We start from the raw sequence: 14,275 nt of genomic DNA, 5'->3' as shown, positions 1-14,275 counted from the left end.
CATGAGAATTCATTTTGACTGATACTTTCTTTGGTTATTTTAGTTTAAGTTCAGATATCACTGATTATTTTGGTTAATTCATATGGACCTCAGTGGTGTTGGGAATCCAAATGTGTTTCCAAGGCAGATATCACTGTTGTTGGGAAGAGGGCTGAGAAGTGTCTGAGATGATCAAAATGGAGTCAGGACAGGATGGCTTTGCCTTAGTCACTTCAGTAAATGTGTGCAATAGAATTTTATTCAGTTGTAAAGAAAATGAAATTTGTAGGAAAATGGATGGAATTTGAAAACCTTATGCCAAGTGAGGTAATCCAGTCCTAGGAAGACCAAGATTCTCTCTCAGATGTTGGTCCTACCTTGAAAGTTTTAGGTTTGTGTGTTTAAGTCACATGCCTGCCGAAGGAAGGCTGTTTAGATGGGGTATTTATCTTGGACTCTGATAAAAGTTAAGTCTATCAAAAACTTTCACAATTTTTATTCTTTAACAATTTTGAGAACTTCATACATAGGATGTGTTTTATTCATACTCATCCTCACTCACCCTCCACTGCTACCTTAAAACAGAATTCACTCCAAATTTTCCCTCCCAAGAACTTCTTCCCCCATCCTCTCTTTCCCTTCCTGTTTCTCTCCCTCCCTATCTGTCTCCTCCCCATCCCTATCCCGCCCCTTCAATGACCACCGAGTCCAGTCAGTGACGCCCATGTACACACGGAATAGAACCATGCCCTGGATAGTCACCATACCAAGGACCACAGTCCTGAAGAACACCGACTTTCCCTCTCCTGGCAGTCATCAACTGTCTGTAGCTCCTCAGCGGGAGGGGGAGTGACCCTCCCCCATTCATGCTGGAATGTTACAGAGACCATTAGAGCATGAAACTGACTTACAACACTGAACTTTGTGGGCTATGAAGTGTCCTGTACTGCACACACTGCGCCATCTGACTGCAGGTTCACAGTCTACATTTAGGCCCCACTCCTCTCATCTTGTTCTTTAGGGATAGAGTTTGATATTTAGATCAGGCACCCAAACCCCAAATCCTCCTGCCTCAACCTCTCGGTTATAGGGATTACAATCGTGAACAGTGAATTATTTCTCAATTGATTTCTTGAGATATAAAATGAAACTATAAATCAATTTACATTAACAACCTGGGCGCTTAACAAGCCACATCCTGGGCTGTCCTGACCCCCGTGTTTGTCTCTTTCTGTGTTAAACATATATTCGCCTCCTGCTTCTTTCCCCTCATCTGCTAAACACGCTCCGCCCCCAAACCCGACCAGCCTGAAACCTTTACTTTCTTTTTGTCTCTTCTGGATTCTGGATGCTGACTTTTCATCCTCCAGTACTGGTGTGTGCCCGACCCTTTGGCGCAATGCAGACTGCCCAGCTCTCTTAAGCTTGCTGTGAGCTGGGGCGCCCCAATCCCAGGACCCTACATAGGCCCCGCCCCTACGTCGCCCCTCCCGACGCCCCCTGCCCCCACCCCATGGGGTCCTAGCGGGCTACTTCCTGTCCTCTGTTTGTGATCCGCCCAGGTTGCGGCCCCTGAAGGAGGACAGCAAAGGTGGCCCAGGACACAGAGGCTCCAGGAAGCTGAGGGGCAGAAGCCAGAGCCTCAGGACAGAGCTGCAGCCCTCCTCCCATCCCATGCACAAGCAGACTGGGCTCCTGCATCTGACTCTGGTGAGTGTGGGCAGACAGGGCTGGGAAATCCTTTGCAGCTTCATGTGCAAGTGTGAAATGCAGACTACTGTTCATGTCATCTGTCTGAAGAGGGTATGGTGTTCAGGCAGCAGCGGGTTCAGGATGTACAACCTCTGATTTCCAAATGTGTGAAGGTAAATAAAGTTGATGTTGGCTGGGTAAAGGTTTATCAAGCAGTGATAAAACCGTTAGTGTAAAAGAAATTTGTTAACACTGGTACTTTAGGGACCAGAACAATTTATTCTTTTTCTTTATCTCATAATTTAAAATTTGTCCAAAATCTCTAGTTTGCTATACAGATGGTCACCAACTTCTTACAACTCTTACTCAAATAGTTTGGAAAAACTTTGAACAGATAGAACAAATTAAATGCCAAAATAACTAGATTGTAAACCTTTCAGTGACTGTGTTTCTATAATGCTATCTTCTTTTCTTGTGTAACACTAGAAATGTAGTCCCTGGTCTAGTTTTAGAAACACAGACAATTTAATAGGATCACATATGTTTTACATACCATGTGTCCAGTTCCTGTGGTGTTAACACAGGCCTCTCCAACAGTGCATTCTCATCAATCAACCTGTGTTAGAATGCACACACATGCAGAACCTTTTCTGCACATAACTGTGTCTAAGGATCTGTGAAGCATTTGGAAGGATGAGAGGAAAATAAAATACAAACTAGAATGGAGAACTGTTGGAGAAAGAACATCAGAATAGACATCAATACATTTAGAGGCACTCAAAGCTGAATTGAATTACATTTTAAGTGCTTTATTAATTTTTATTTAATGTGTATGAGTGTTTTAATTTCATGTATGTAAGTGCACTACTTGCATACCTGGTGCCCCTGGAGGCCAGAGAGGGCCCTGGATCCCCTGGAACTGGAGTTTCAGATGGTTGGAAGTCCCCATGTGGGAGCTGGGAATGGAACTCAGCTCCTCTGCAGGAGCAGAGCCTAAGTTGAATTCTTGAGACCATAACAGGAAGGGTCCCATCAGTCTCATAACTCAGGAAGAAGAAGGGGAAACAGTGGCTTTTCAGAGAAGTTTCTCCTGGCCTTTGCCTTTGAGGAAACATCTATTGTGTGTGTTAATCTGGGATGTTGAAGAGACTCAAAGGAAGGCTAAGCCTAGAACCATCCCATAATTCCAGCAGCAGAGCCTATGCTAATGGAAACTCTAGTTGACATTTTCCTTACCCTGTTACAGACACCTTAATAAACAAACAGGTCTTACTTAAAGACAAACCAAGATTTTATATGGGTTATGTGAATTTCATGTTCCTCAAGTATTGGTAAATACTTATCTTATAGCCACATTGCATATATTTTGGGAGCACGATGTGATGTTTCAGTGCATTTGAACATGCTATATGATCAGCTCAGGGCAATTTTCCTGACACCCTAGATAGTCTGTTGACTATTTTCATTTAATTTTGGTTGTATTTGAAAACCGTATGAAGTAGGAAGTCTCAGAATCAGCTGCATGAGGAAATTAATTAGGATTAAGATGGAAATTAAAGAACTGGAAAGCCTACCTTACACACACAAACACACACACACACACACACACACACACACGCTACGTTGGTACAAAGAAAACTAAATTTTTTTCTCCACAAAGATTACTGCCCAGCTCACTTTAGGATGCGAAATAAAAATTAATAATCTAGATGACTTTGACTTCACACTTCTTCTCTTGAGGAATGGCTTTATTGTAGCGTGATTTACATTATACTCCTCACCAACTTGTAGTGCACACTTCTGTGGCTATGGGTATATTCAGAGGCGTGCAAACATATTTTCCTAACATAACCTGCTTATTTAAATCCAGAGATGCTTTTCCATAGCTTCTGTAGGTCTTTTCAGTGTGTGTGTGTGTGTGTGTGTGTGTGTGTGTGTGTATGTGTGTGTGTGTGTGTGTGTGTTACACTGTGTGTGTAGATCACAGGATAACTCTTGAAAGTCAGTTCTTTTCTTCCAACTTATGAGGCGATCTCTCCTATATTTCTTGCATGCTGGGTCCTCCATGTTATCTCACCCTTCAGCATCCAGGTGATTCCCCTGTGTGGGGATTTCAAAGGCATGCCACTGTGTCCCCTTTTCATAGAGACATATTGCTGGACTCTGGATGGTTTTCAGAGTTTTTTTTCTTGGTATGTGATTCAGAGGATCAAATCCAGAGCCTTCCATATGCTAGGCAAGTGTTCTGTGAGTCCGGTGGGATTTTAAAAAGAAACATTTCATCCACAATTGGGTTAATTTGACTTCTCTCTCTCTCTCTCTCTCTCTCTCTCTCTCTCTCTCTCTCTCTCTCTCTCTCTCTCTCCCTCTCTCCCTCCCTCCCTCCTTCCCTCTCTCTCTCTTTCTCTCTCCTTGTCTCTCATCTTATTTCTCTGAAGATTCAATCCCTGTATGAAATTAGAGTTGAGAGAATGGTGACCCTTGGTAGTATCCTATATTTTGAGGAACTAACTTAAGTTATTCCCTATTCAGTACAATGCTGTTGGTAGGATTCTCACAGTGGCCTGTTTGTGTGCAGATGTGAGCTTTCTCTTCCTGGTTTGTTCAGGGCTGTAATCAAGAATGAATTTAGGACCTTGAGCAGAGAGAGTGCCTTGGGCTGAGCAGGGGCTTCAGGGGAATGGGAGTGCAGATTGAAAAATGCAGACCACTAAGGCACTGCTTGGTTCTCCAGTTCTGATCTGCTCCTGTGCCAGGAGTCTAATCAGGCCTGTGTCTGCCCCCTTCTTGAGTAGACCAGAGGCCTCATCTAACCAGCCTTCCTGCAGCAGCTCCCCTCTCCAGGTGGCCAGAGGGGATTCCAGACCAGTGTTGTTTCCTTAGACTTTGACACAGCCGCCAAGTTCATTGGTGCTGGGGCTGCCATAGTTGGTATGGCTGGATCAGGGGCTGGCATTGGAACAGTGTTTGGTAGCTTGATTGTTGGCTATGCCAGGAACCCGTCTCTTAAGCAACAGCTCCTCTCCTATGCCGAGCCACCCGATTAAATGTTTTACTTTATAAGAGTTGCCATGGTCACGGTGTCTCTTCATAGTAATACAAACCCTAACTAAGGCAGTCTCTAACTGAGCTTGGTACTGGGAACCTAGATATCAAACCAGTGCTAGTGAAGCCAGAGTTATTGGAGGAAAACCTATAACCTCTGATTTACTAAAGCAGCATAATCTGTAAAAACCCTGTAAACATTTGTCCTTACACCCACAGTGTCAGTCCCATAAGTGGAAGTCCACTGACACCCATAAGTGTAGTCTACCTCCCATCAATGTAACGTCTCTTTGCAATGGATAGAGACTGTTGCAGAAAACCAGGCAGGCTCCCTAGCTGCCAGTCCAGAGTCCATGAGCTCACAGTATCTTGGGGCAGCTGTCTCTGTGGGTTTCCTCATCATGATCTTGACCCTTTTTGCTCATATAATCCCTCCTCCCTCTCTTTCACTGGATTCCTTGGAAATTGGCCCAGGGTTTGGTTGTGGATCTCTGCATCTGCTTCCTTCAGTTACTGGATGAAGGTTCTATGATGACAATTAGGGTAGTCACCAATCTGATTACAGGAGAAGGCCAGTTCAGGCACCTTCTCCACTATTGCTAGGAGTCATCTTTGTGGATTCCTGGGAAATTCTCTGGCACCATGCTTCTCCCTAACCCCTTAATGGCTCCCTCTATCAAGATTTGTCTTTCATTGCTCTCCCACTCTGTCTCTCCACCAGCTGGACCATCCCATTCCCTCATATCCCATCTAATATTCACTTATGAATGAATTCATATCATGTTTGTTTTTCTGGGTTTTGGTTACCTTACCCAGGATGATTTTTTTTTCTAGTTCCATCCATTTGCTTGCAAATTTCATGATGTCAGTTTTTTTAAAACTGCTGAGTGATACTCAATTGTGCAAATGTACCATATTTTCTTTATCCATTCTTTGGTTGGGTGGCATCTAGATTGTTTCCAGGTTCTGGCTATTACAAATAATGCTGCTATAAACTTGAGCAAGTGTCCTTCTGGCATGACTGAGTTTCTTCTGGGTTTATGCTGAAGAATGGTATCACTGGGTCTTGAGGTAGACTGGCTCTCATTTTTCAGAGAAACCATCATACTGTTTTCCAAAGTGGCTGCACAAGCTTGCACCCCACCAGCAGTGGAGGAGTGTACCTCTTACTCTACATTCTCTCCAACATAAGCTGTCTTCAATGTTTTTGATCATAGCCATTCTGACAGGTGTAAGATGGTATCTCAGAATCATTTTGATTTCTATTTCTGTGATGACTAAGGATGTTGAGCAATTCCTTAAATGTCTTTTGGCCATTTGAGATTTTTCTCTTGAGAATTCTCTATTTAGATATGTACTCCATTTTTAAACTTGATTATTTGGTATTTTGATGTCTTTAGTTTCTTGAGTTTCTGTCAGATGTGGGGTTGGTGAAGATCTTTTCTCATTCTATAGGTTGCTGTTTTGTCTTATTGACCATGTCCTTTGATTTACGGGAGCTTTTCAGTTTCAGGAGGTCCCATTTATTAGTTGTTGATCTCAGGGTCTGTGCTACTGGTGTTATATTCAGGACATGGTCTCCTGTGCCAGTATGTTCAAGGCTATTTCCCACTTTCTCTTCTGTCAGGTTCAGTGTAACTGGATTTATGTTGAGGTCTTTGACCCATCTGGACTTGAGGTTTGTGTATGATGATAGATATGTATCTACTTGAATTCTTCTACATATCAACATCCAGTTATGCCAGAACAATTTGTTGAAGATGATTTCTTTATTGGACAATAAAGACACCATTGGACAATTTTGGCTTCTTTGTCAAGAATCAGGTGTTCATCGGTGTGTGGATTAATGTCAGTGCCTTTGATTTGATTCCATTGATCTACCTGTCTGTTTTTATGCCAACACAATACTCTTTTTTTTTTTTTTTTTAAATTTCTGTAGTTCTATAATAGAACTGAAAGTCGGGAATGGTGATACTTCTAGAAGTTTCTTTATTGCATAGGATTGTTTTAGCTATCCTGGGTTTTTTTGTTTTTCCATATGAAGCTGAGTATTTTTCTTTTGAGGTTTGTGAAGAATTGTGTTGGGATTTTGATGGGGATTGCATGAACTCTGTTGATTGTTTTTGGTAAAATTGACATTTTTACTATGTTAATCCTATCTACCTAAGAGCATGGAAGATCTACCTATTTTATGGTACCTTCTTCAGTTTCTTTCTTCAAAGACTTTAAGTTCTTGTCATACAGGTCTTTCACTTGTTTGGTTAGAGTTACCCCAAGATATTTTATATTATTTGTGGCTATTGTAAAGTGTGGTGTTTCTCTGATTTCTTTCTTAGCCCTGATTATTATTTGTATATAGAAGGGCTACTAATTTTTTTGAGTTAATCTTGTATCCTGCCACATTACTGAAGGTTTTTATCAGCTGTAGGAATTCTCTGGTAGAATTTTGGGGGTCACATATGTATACTCTCATATCATCTGCAAATAACAAAAGTTTGACTTCTTCCTTTACAATTTGTATTCCCTGATCTCATTTTGTTTTCGTAGTGTTCTTGCTAGAAGTTTTAATACTATATTGAATAGATATGGGAAGAGTGGACAGCCTTGTCTTGTTCCTTATTTTAGTCAAATTGCTTTGAATTTCTCTATTCAATTTGATGTTGGCTGTTGGCTTGCTATATATTGCCTTTCTTATGTTTAGATATGTTCCTTGTATCCCTGATCTCTCCAAGACCTTTATCATGAAGTGGTGTTGGATTTCATCAAAGGCTTTTTCAGCATCTAATGAGATGATCATGTGGCTTTTTTCCTTCAGTTTGTTTATATAATGGATTACATTGACAGACTTTCACATGTTGAACCATCACTGCATTTCTGGAATGAATCCTACTTGGTCATCGTGCATTTTTTTAAATGTTTTCTTGGATTTGGTTTGCCCATATTTTATTGACTATTTTTACATCAATGTTCATGAGGGAGATTGCTTTGTAATTCTCTTTGTTTGTTGCATCTTTGTGTGGTTTGGGCATCAGGGTAACTATCGCCTCATAAAAAGAGTTTGTTAATGCTCCTTCTGTTTCTACTGTGTGGAACAAGTTGACAAGTGTTAGTATTAGCTCTTCTTTGGAATTCTGGTAGAATTCTGCACTCAAATCATCTGGCCCTGAAATTTTTTTTTTTTTTGTTTGGGAGGCTTCTAATTACTGCTTCTATTTCCTTAGGGGTAATAAGTCTATTTAAATTGTTTATCTGGTCTTGATTTAATATGGGTATGTGGTACCTATCCAGAAAATCACCCGTTTCTTTTAGATTTTCCAATTTTGTGGAGTATAGGTTTTTGAAGTATAACCTGATGATTCTCTGGATTTTCTAGGTGTCTGTTTTTATGTCTCACTTCTTGTTTGTGATTTTGTTAATTTGGATATTCTCTCTCTGCCTTTTGTTAGTTTGGATAAGGGTTTGTCTTTCTTGTTGATTTTCTCAAAGAACCAACTCTTGGTTTCATTGATCCTTTGTATTGTTCTCTTTGTTTCTGTTTTATTGATTTTAGCCCTCAGTTTGATTATTTCCTGTCATCTACTCCTCCTGTGTGAGTTTGCTTCTTACTCTGAGATTTCTCCAAATTTTTTATGTGGGCATTTAGTGCTCTCCTCTTAGCACTGCTTTCATAGTGTCCCGTAAGTTTGTGCATGATGTGTCTTCATTTTCATTGAATTCCAGGAAGTCTTTAATTTCTTTCTTTATTTCTTCCTTGACCCAGTGGTGATTCAGTTGTGCATTTTTCAGTTTCTATGAGCTTGTAGGCAATTTTTGTTGTTGTTGAAATCTAACTTTAAGCCATGGTGATCTGATAAGATACAGGTGTTTATTCCAATTCTTTTTTAATCTGTTGAGATTTATTTTGTGACCTTGTATGTGGTCAGTTTTAGAGAAGGTTCCATGGGGTGCTGAGATGAAGGTGTATTTTTCTATGTTTGTGTGGAATGATTTATAGATGTCTGTTAAATTCATTTGAGTCATAACATTGTTAGTTCCTTTATTTCTCTGTTAGTTTTCTCTCTGGCAGATCTGTCTGTTGGTGAGAGTGGGGTGTTGAAATCTCCCACTACTAGTGTGTAGGGTTTGATGCATGATGCCAGCTTTAGTAAAGTTTCTTTTACAAATGTGGGTGCCCTTTTATTTGGAGCATAAATGTTCAGAATTGAGATTTCATCTTGATGGATTTTTTTCCTGTGATGTATATGAAATGCCCTTCATCTCTTTTGATTGATTTTAATTTGAAGTCTATTTTGTTAGATATTAGGGTAGCTACACCAGCTTGTTTCTTATGTGCATTTGATTGGAAAATCTTTTCAAAACAGTTTACTCTGAGGTAATGTCTGTCTGTGTAGTTGAGGCATGTTTTTTTGTATGCAGCAGAAGGATAGAACTTGTTTTCATATCCATTCTATTGGCCTGTGTCTTTTTATAGATGAATTGAATCCATTGATATTAAGGGATATTAACTACCAGTGCTTGTTAATTCCTGTTGGTTTTTGGTTTTGTTGTTGTTGGTAGTGTATGTGTGTTTCCCTTCTTTGGGATCTGCTAGTGTGAGATTATCTATTGCCTGTGTTTTCCTGGATGCATCTAACCTCCTTTGGTTGGAGTTTTCATACTGGTACTTTCTGTAGTGCTGGATTTATGGATAGATATTGTTTAAATCTGGTTTTGTCATGGAATACCTTGTTTTCTCTGTTTATGGTGATTGAAAGTTTTGTTGGGTATAGTAGTCTGGGCTGGCATCCGTGGTCTCTTAGTGTCTGCAAAACATCTGTCCAGGATTTTCTAGCTTTCATAGTCTCCATTGAGAAGTCAGATGTTATTCTGATAGGTTTGCCTTTATATATTACCTGGCCTTTTTCCTTTGCAGCTCTTAATATTCTTTCTTTATTCTGTATGTTGAGTGTTATGATTATTATATGGTGAGGGGTTTTTTGGGTCCAGTCTATTTGCTTCTTTTATCTTCTTAGGCATGTCCTTCATGTTGGGCAAGTTTTCTTTTATTATTTTGTTGCATATATTTTCTGTGCCTTTGACCTGATATTCTCCTTCTTCTGTCCCTATTATTCTTAGGTTTGGTCTTTTCATGGTGTCCCAGATTTCCTGGATGTTTTATGTTAAGATTTTGTGTTGGATTTAACATTTTCTTTGACCGATCTATTTCCTCTATTGTATCTTCAACACCTGAGATTCCCTCTTTCATCTCTTTCATTCTGTCAGTTACGCTTGCCTCTGTAGTTCCTGTTCAATTACCCAGAATTTCCATTTCCAGAATTCCCTCAATTTGTGTTTTCTTTATTGTCTTTATTTCAATTTTTTTCAAGTCTTGAACTTTTTCCTCCACTGGTTTGATTTTTTTCTTTGCTTTTTAAAGGGATTTATTGATTTATTCCAATTTTTTGTTTGTCTTTTCCTCAGTTTCTTTAAGAAAAATTTTAATTTCCTTTTTAAGGGCCTCTATCATCTTCATAAAGTTATTTTTAAGGTCATTTTCTTCTGCTTCTTCTAAGTTGGAATGTTCAGGTCTTGCTGTTGTACAACCACTAGATTCTGGTTGTGCTAGATTGCTCTTTATGTTGTTGAATGCATTCTTACACCACTGTCTCCACATCTGGGTTTGGGGTAATTATAGGTACAGGTATTGATTTTTGTGATGTCTTTGTTGGATGGGTTTTTTGTTCCTTTATTGTCTGTTTCCTTTATTGTCTTTTGGCCTGAATGGCCAAAGGTTTGTCAGGTCGAGTAGGGTTGTCTCAGCTGATGTTTGTGCATTTGGGTACCTAGATTCAGCTGTTGACCAGTTCTTCTGGCTGGTGTGGGCTTTACCTGTGCCTGCTCTTCCAGCTGATGTGGGTGGTGCTTGTTCCTCTAGGGGATGCTCTTCTTCTAATTGGTGCAAGTGGTGCCTGTGCCTCCAGGTACCACTGCTGAGCTGCTGCTGGGGCTCTTCCTTTGATTGGTGCAGTGTTGTCTGTGCCTGTGGGGGTCACTGATGCCACAGGAGATGTTTGGCCAGGGGAAGGACTGTGGGTTAGGTAGGTTTGGTATGATGGGATGTGTCTTGTAGATTACAGAGTCCAATGGGTGAAGGCATTGGTGGGGTGGCATGACTGTACGAGTCCTACCTGCTGAGCAGCTGCTGGGGCTGAGATGGAAGGGGAGGCACATGGGATGTGCCCTGAGGCCCAGGGCCTGGAGACTGGGGCACTCTGGCCAGGAGACCAGTCATTCATGTTATTTAAGAGCACTTTTCTTAGTAAAATGCTGAGGCATCAAATCTTAAAGCATAGAAAAATATCAACATAGATATCACTGGACTTGAAATATTTTCCTATTACGTATGAGAATCAGAATGTTCTAGAAGATTTTATGGCAAAACTGTCTGGGGTGGGGACTATCAAGGCACAACAGGAAAAAGGAGACAGTAAGCTTCACTACAACCATTCCCTTCTCATGAGCTCCAAGTTTGGGGCCCCATGGTCAGAATCCTCAGCCTGATAGCATTAGTCTTCCTAATCCCAACATAACCCTGGCAGTGTAGGAAGCATGCTTTGTTCATTTTAGCAATCATTCACTCAGATAAGTAGCAGAATCCAGGGTGTACATGGTCCTCTAAGCTTCCAGGTTTCTGGGGGAGCTTACTCAAGCCGTGTCATATGTGCTGAACAACTCTAAATGAACAGTACACACATCACATGGATAGCTAGGATTCCCACACTAGGGTACAGAGCAAAACGTGGAAATTTCCTTATTCAACTATCATGAAACAGTCAGAGCAACTTCATAAGCAACTACCTGCCTCCTAAATTTACTAAGTACTGTTTTCCAAACCACAGATTACAGAATATATACATTACTAACAAGAAGAAGGAATCTCCATGAGCTAGAGAAATGGTGCAGCACACTGGCTGCATTTCCAGAGGAACAAGGTTCAATTCTCAGCACCCACATGGCAGGTCACAACTGTTGTGAATCTGATTCTGGGGGACTTGAGATCTTTTTTTTTTTGTCTCTACAAGCACCAGAGAAGCATGTGATATGCAGACACTTATGGAGGCAAACATTTATACACATAATATAATAAAATAAATTTAAAAAGAAATAAACTCCAATGATGTAGTACCAATCATTGAAATAACTACACTAGAGACAACCACTCTTACCATAACTAGATAATAGTAAAAAGGAAAGAGATTGAAAAAGCAAAACATATAATAACACACACACACATACATACACACTCACACACACAGACACCCACAGATCCAAATACACACACACACACACACACACACACACACACACACACACACACACTTCCTCTATGATGGCTAATCTAAGTCTAGACCAAGCTCTGGATCAGAGACAGACTATTGAGTACTCTACACACACTGAAGAGAAAGCATCAGTGCTTACAGCACAGAACAGCAAACATTCATCCACAGATATCACTTCCCTCATTAAGAAGTATACATTAAAGAATATTAAACTACAAATAAGAAATCAAAGTCACCCATCATTATTTCATCCAGCTGCGTTTGTCTAGTAGAGTTTCTTTTATGGAGTTTGCTATTCTGATTTTCATTACATATACATTTATAGTAATTTGTGGTGGATTGCTCCAATTATTAATATGTAGTTATCTTTATTTTTCCTAACTTTGGCTGGATATCTGCTTTGTCAGGTAGGAGTATAGCTTTGGGAGTCTGTTTGCTTAAAATGCCGTTTTCCATCCTTGCACGTTCAGTCTCCATATACATTGACAGCTGGTTGAGTTTCTTGCTGCAATAAACAGTTGGTTATTGTTTTCTGCTTTTCATTTCAGCCTGCCGAGTGCATCTTTTACTCCAGAATTAAGACCAGGTGTATTTAGCTTAGTGTTGATTTTTTTTTTTTTTTTTTTGAGACAGGGTTTGTTTGTGTATCTTTGTTCCTTTCTTAGAACTCACTCTGTAGACCAGGCTGGCCTCGAACTCACAGAGATCCCACTGGGTTTGCCTCTCGAGTGCTGAGATTAAAGGCGTGCACGGCCGCTGCCGCCACCACCACCCAGTGTGTTGAAATATTTGTATTGAATGAAATCCTATAATCTAGCCAGTCTCTCTTTATCTTTTGATTTTCCATTTTGGCTTCAATTGCTGTGTGTTCTTTTCTTGTTCTCTCATCTTAGAAGTTTGCTGACTCACTGGCAGTTTGCTTTCTAATGCTGTGATAAAACATCATGACCAAAAGCTATTTGGGGAGGAAGAGGTTTATTTGGCTTAAACTTCCACATCACAATCCATCCCTGAAGGAAGCCAAGGCAGAAACTCAGGCAGGAACTGAATCAGAGACACTGGAGGAACATGGCTCACTAGTGGCTCTTCAAGGCTTGCTCAGCCTGCTTTCTTAATCATCCCAGGACCCCAAAGTGGTCTAGACCCTCCCACATCAATCATCAATCAAGAAAATGCCCCACAGACTTGCCAATCCGCTGGAGACAATTCCTCAACTGAGGATTCTTCCTCCCAGATGACTCCAGCATAGGTCAAGTTGATAAAAAAGCTAACCAGCACACTTACTGAGTCAATACTGCTGCTTCCTGAGAACTGCAGGAGTTATTTTCTCCTGAGCTCTTGGGATTGTAGCTTTCTGTCTTCTTCCTTTGTGTTTTTATTTTCCTGTGAGTGTCTTCCTCCTGCAGCCTCAGTGGTCAGCATTTGCTTTAGTTGTGTTCATCCTGAAGGTCTTTATAAAGACAAATTTGCTGTAGTCACATTGGTTGTCAGTTCTTTTCTCTGAGTGCTCAAAATACATAGTGGCGCTGGCCGTTGGCATTTCTGTCAAGGAATGTGCTGTTGTTCTGACCGGTTTGCCAATCAGGTACGTTGTTTGTTGTAGTGGATAGCCATTCCAGCATTGGCCTGGAAGTTCCAACCCCCATTGAGGTTTCGGTAATGGTCACGCCCACAAGGCGGGGCTGAGGGAGGAAGTGGAAGACCCAGGATCCAGAAGAGAGGTCTCCCTTGGTTCTGGGACCCTGGACGCTGGAGGTGGACTCAGCAGAGTTCTCCAGAGAACACCACCGGACTGCGCCATACCTTTGCCAGACCCTACAACCTATCCCTTCATTTGTAAGTTACCCTACAAAATAAACCTCCCTTTTAACTACATGGAGTGGCCTTAATAGTTTCACTCAATAGTTTGTAACATGTCTTTTCTCTTAGTAGCTTCCAGAATTCTTTTCTTGTTCTGAGCTCACTGAATTTTACCGAGAGTGTAATAAAACAAGATTATTTTCTGGTCAATCTATATGATGGTCTAAATTACCATCTGTACCTGGACATCCTAGTCTTTCAATAGCTACAGAGTATTTCAGGCTATTGCTTCAATGAACAGGTTTTCTGTGTCTTTAGTCTCTATTTCAGCATTCTATTCTAAGAAAAACATTCCTGTTTGGTCTGTCATGTTCTAGAAATCATCAGAAGGTTTTTTTTTTATTCCTCTATGAATGTGGTAATTCATTAACCTTGTCTTT

General features: G+C 40.6%; 2 protein-coding genes across 4 annotated transcripts in view; both read left to right on the top strand.

Annotated features, from left to right (window-relative positions):
* Positions 1–14,275, top strand: part of LOC118591913 (ATP-binding cassette sub-family G member 3-like) — a 145,538-nt gene that overhangs the window by 72,589 nt on the left and 58,674 nt on the right. The gene's annotated exons all lie outside the window — the stretch shown is intronic.
* LOC118592055 (ATP-binding cassette sub-family G member 3-like) overlaps positions 1,300–14,275 on the top strand; it is a 63,045-nt gene continuing 50,069 nt past the window's right edge. The window contains exons 1-2 of one of the 3 annotated variants that reach the window (XM_036200653.1): positions 1,300–1,354; positions 1,542–1,689. The gene's annotated coding sequence lies outside the window, so the exon portion shown is untranslated. Of the gene's footprint in view, positions 1,355–1,445; positions 1,690–14,275 lie in introns of those variants that run through there. The other 2 variants (XM_036200652.1, XM_036200654.1) reach the window with 2 other exon arrangements.

The sequence above is a fragment of the Onychomys torridus genome, chromosome 10, assembly GCF_903995425.1.
Source record: "Onychomys torridus chromosome 10, mOncTor1.1, whole genome shotgun sequence".
Lineage (NCBI taxonomy): Eukaryota > Metazoa > Chordata > Mammalia > Rodentia > Cricetidae > Onychomys > Onychomys torridus.
The sequence above is the reverse complement of the archived record's forward strand: the minus strand, read 5'-3'. Positions and strand labels throughout refer to the sequence as shown.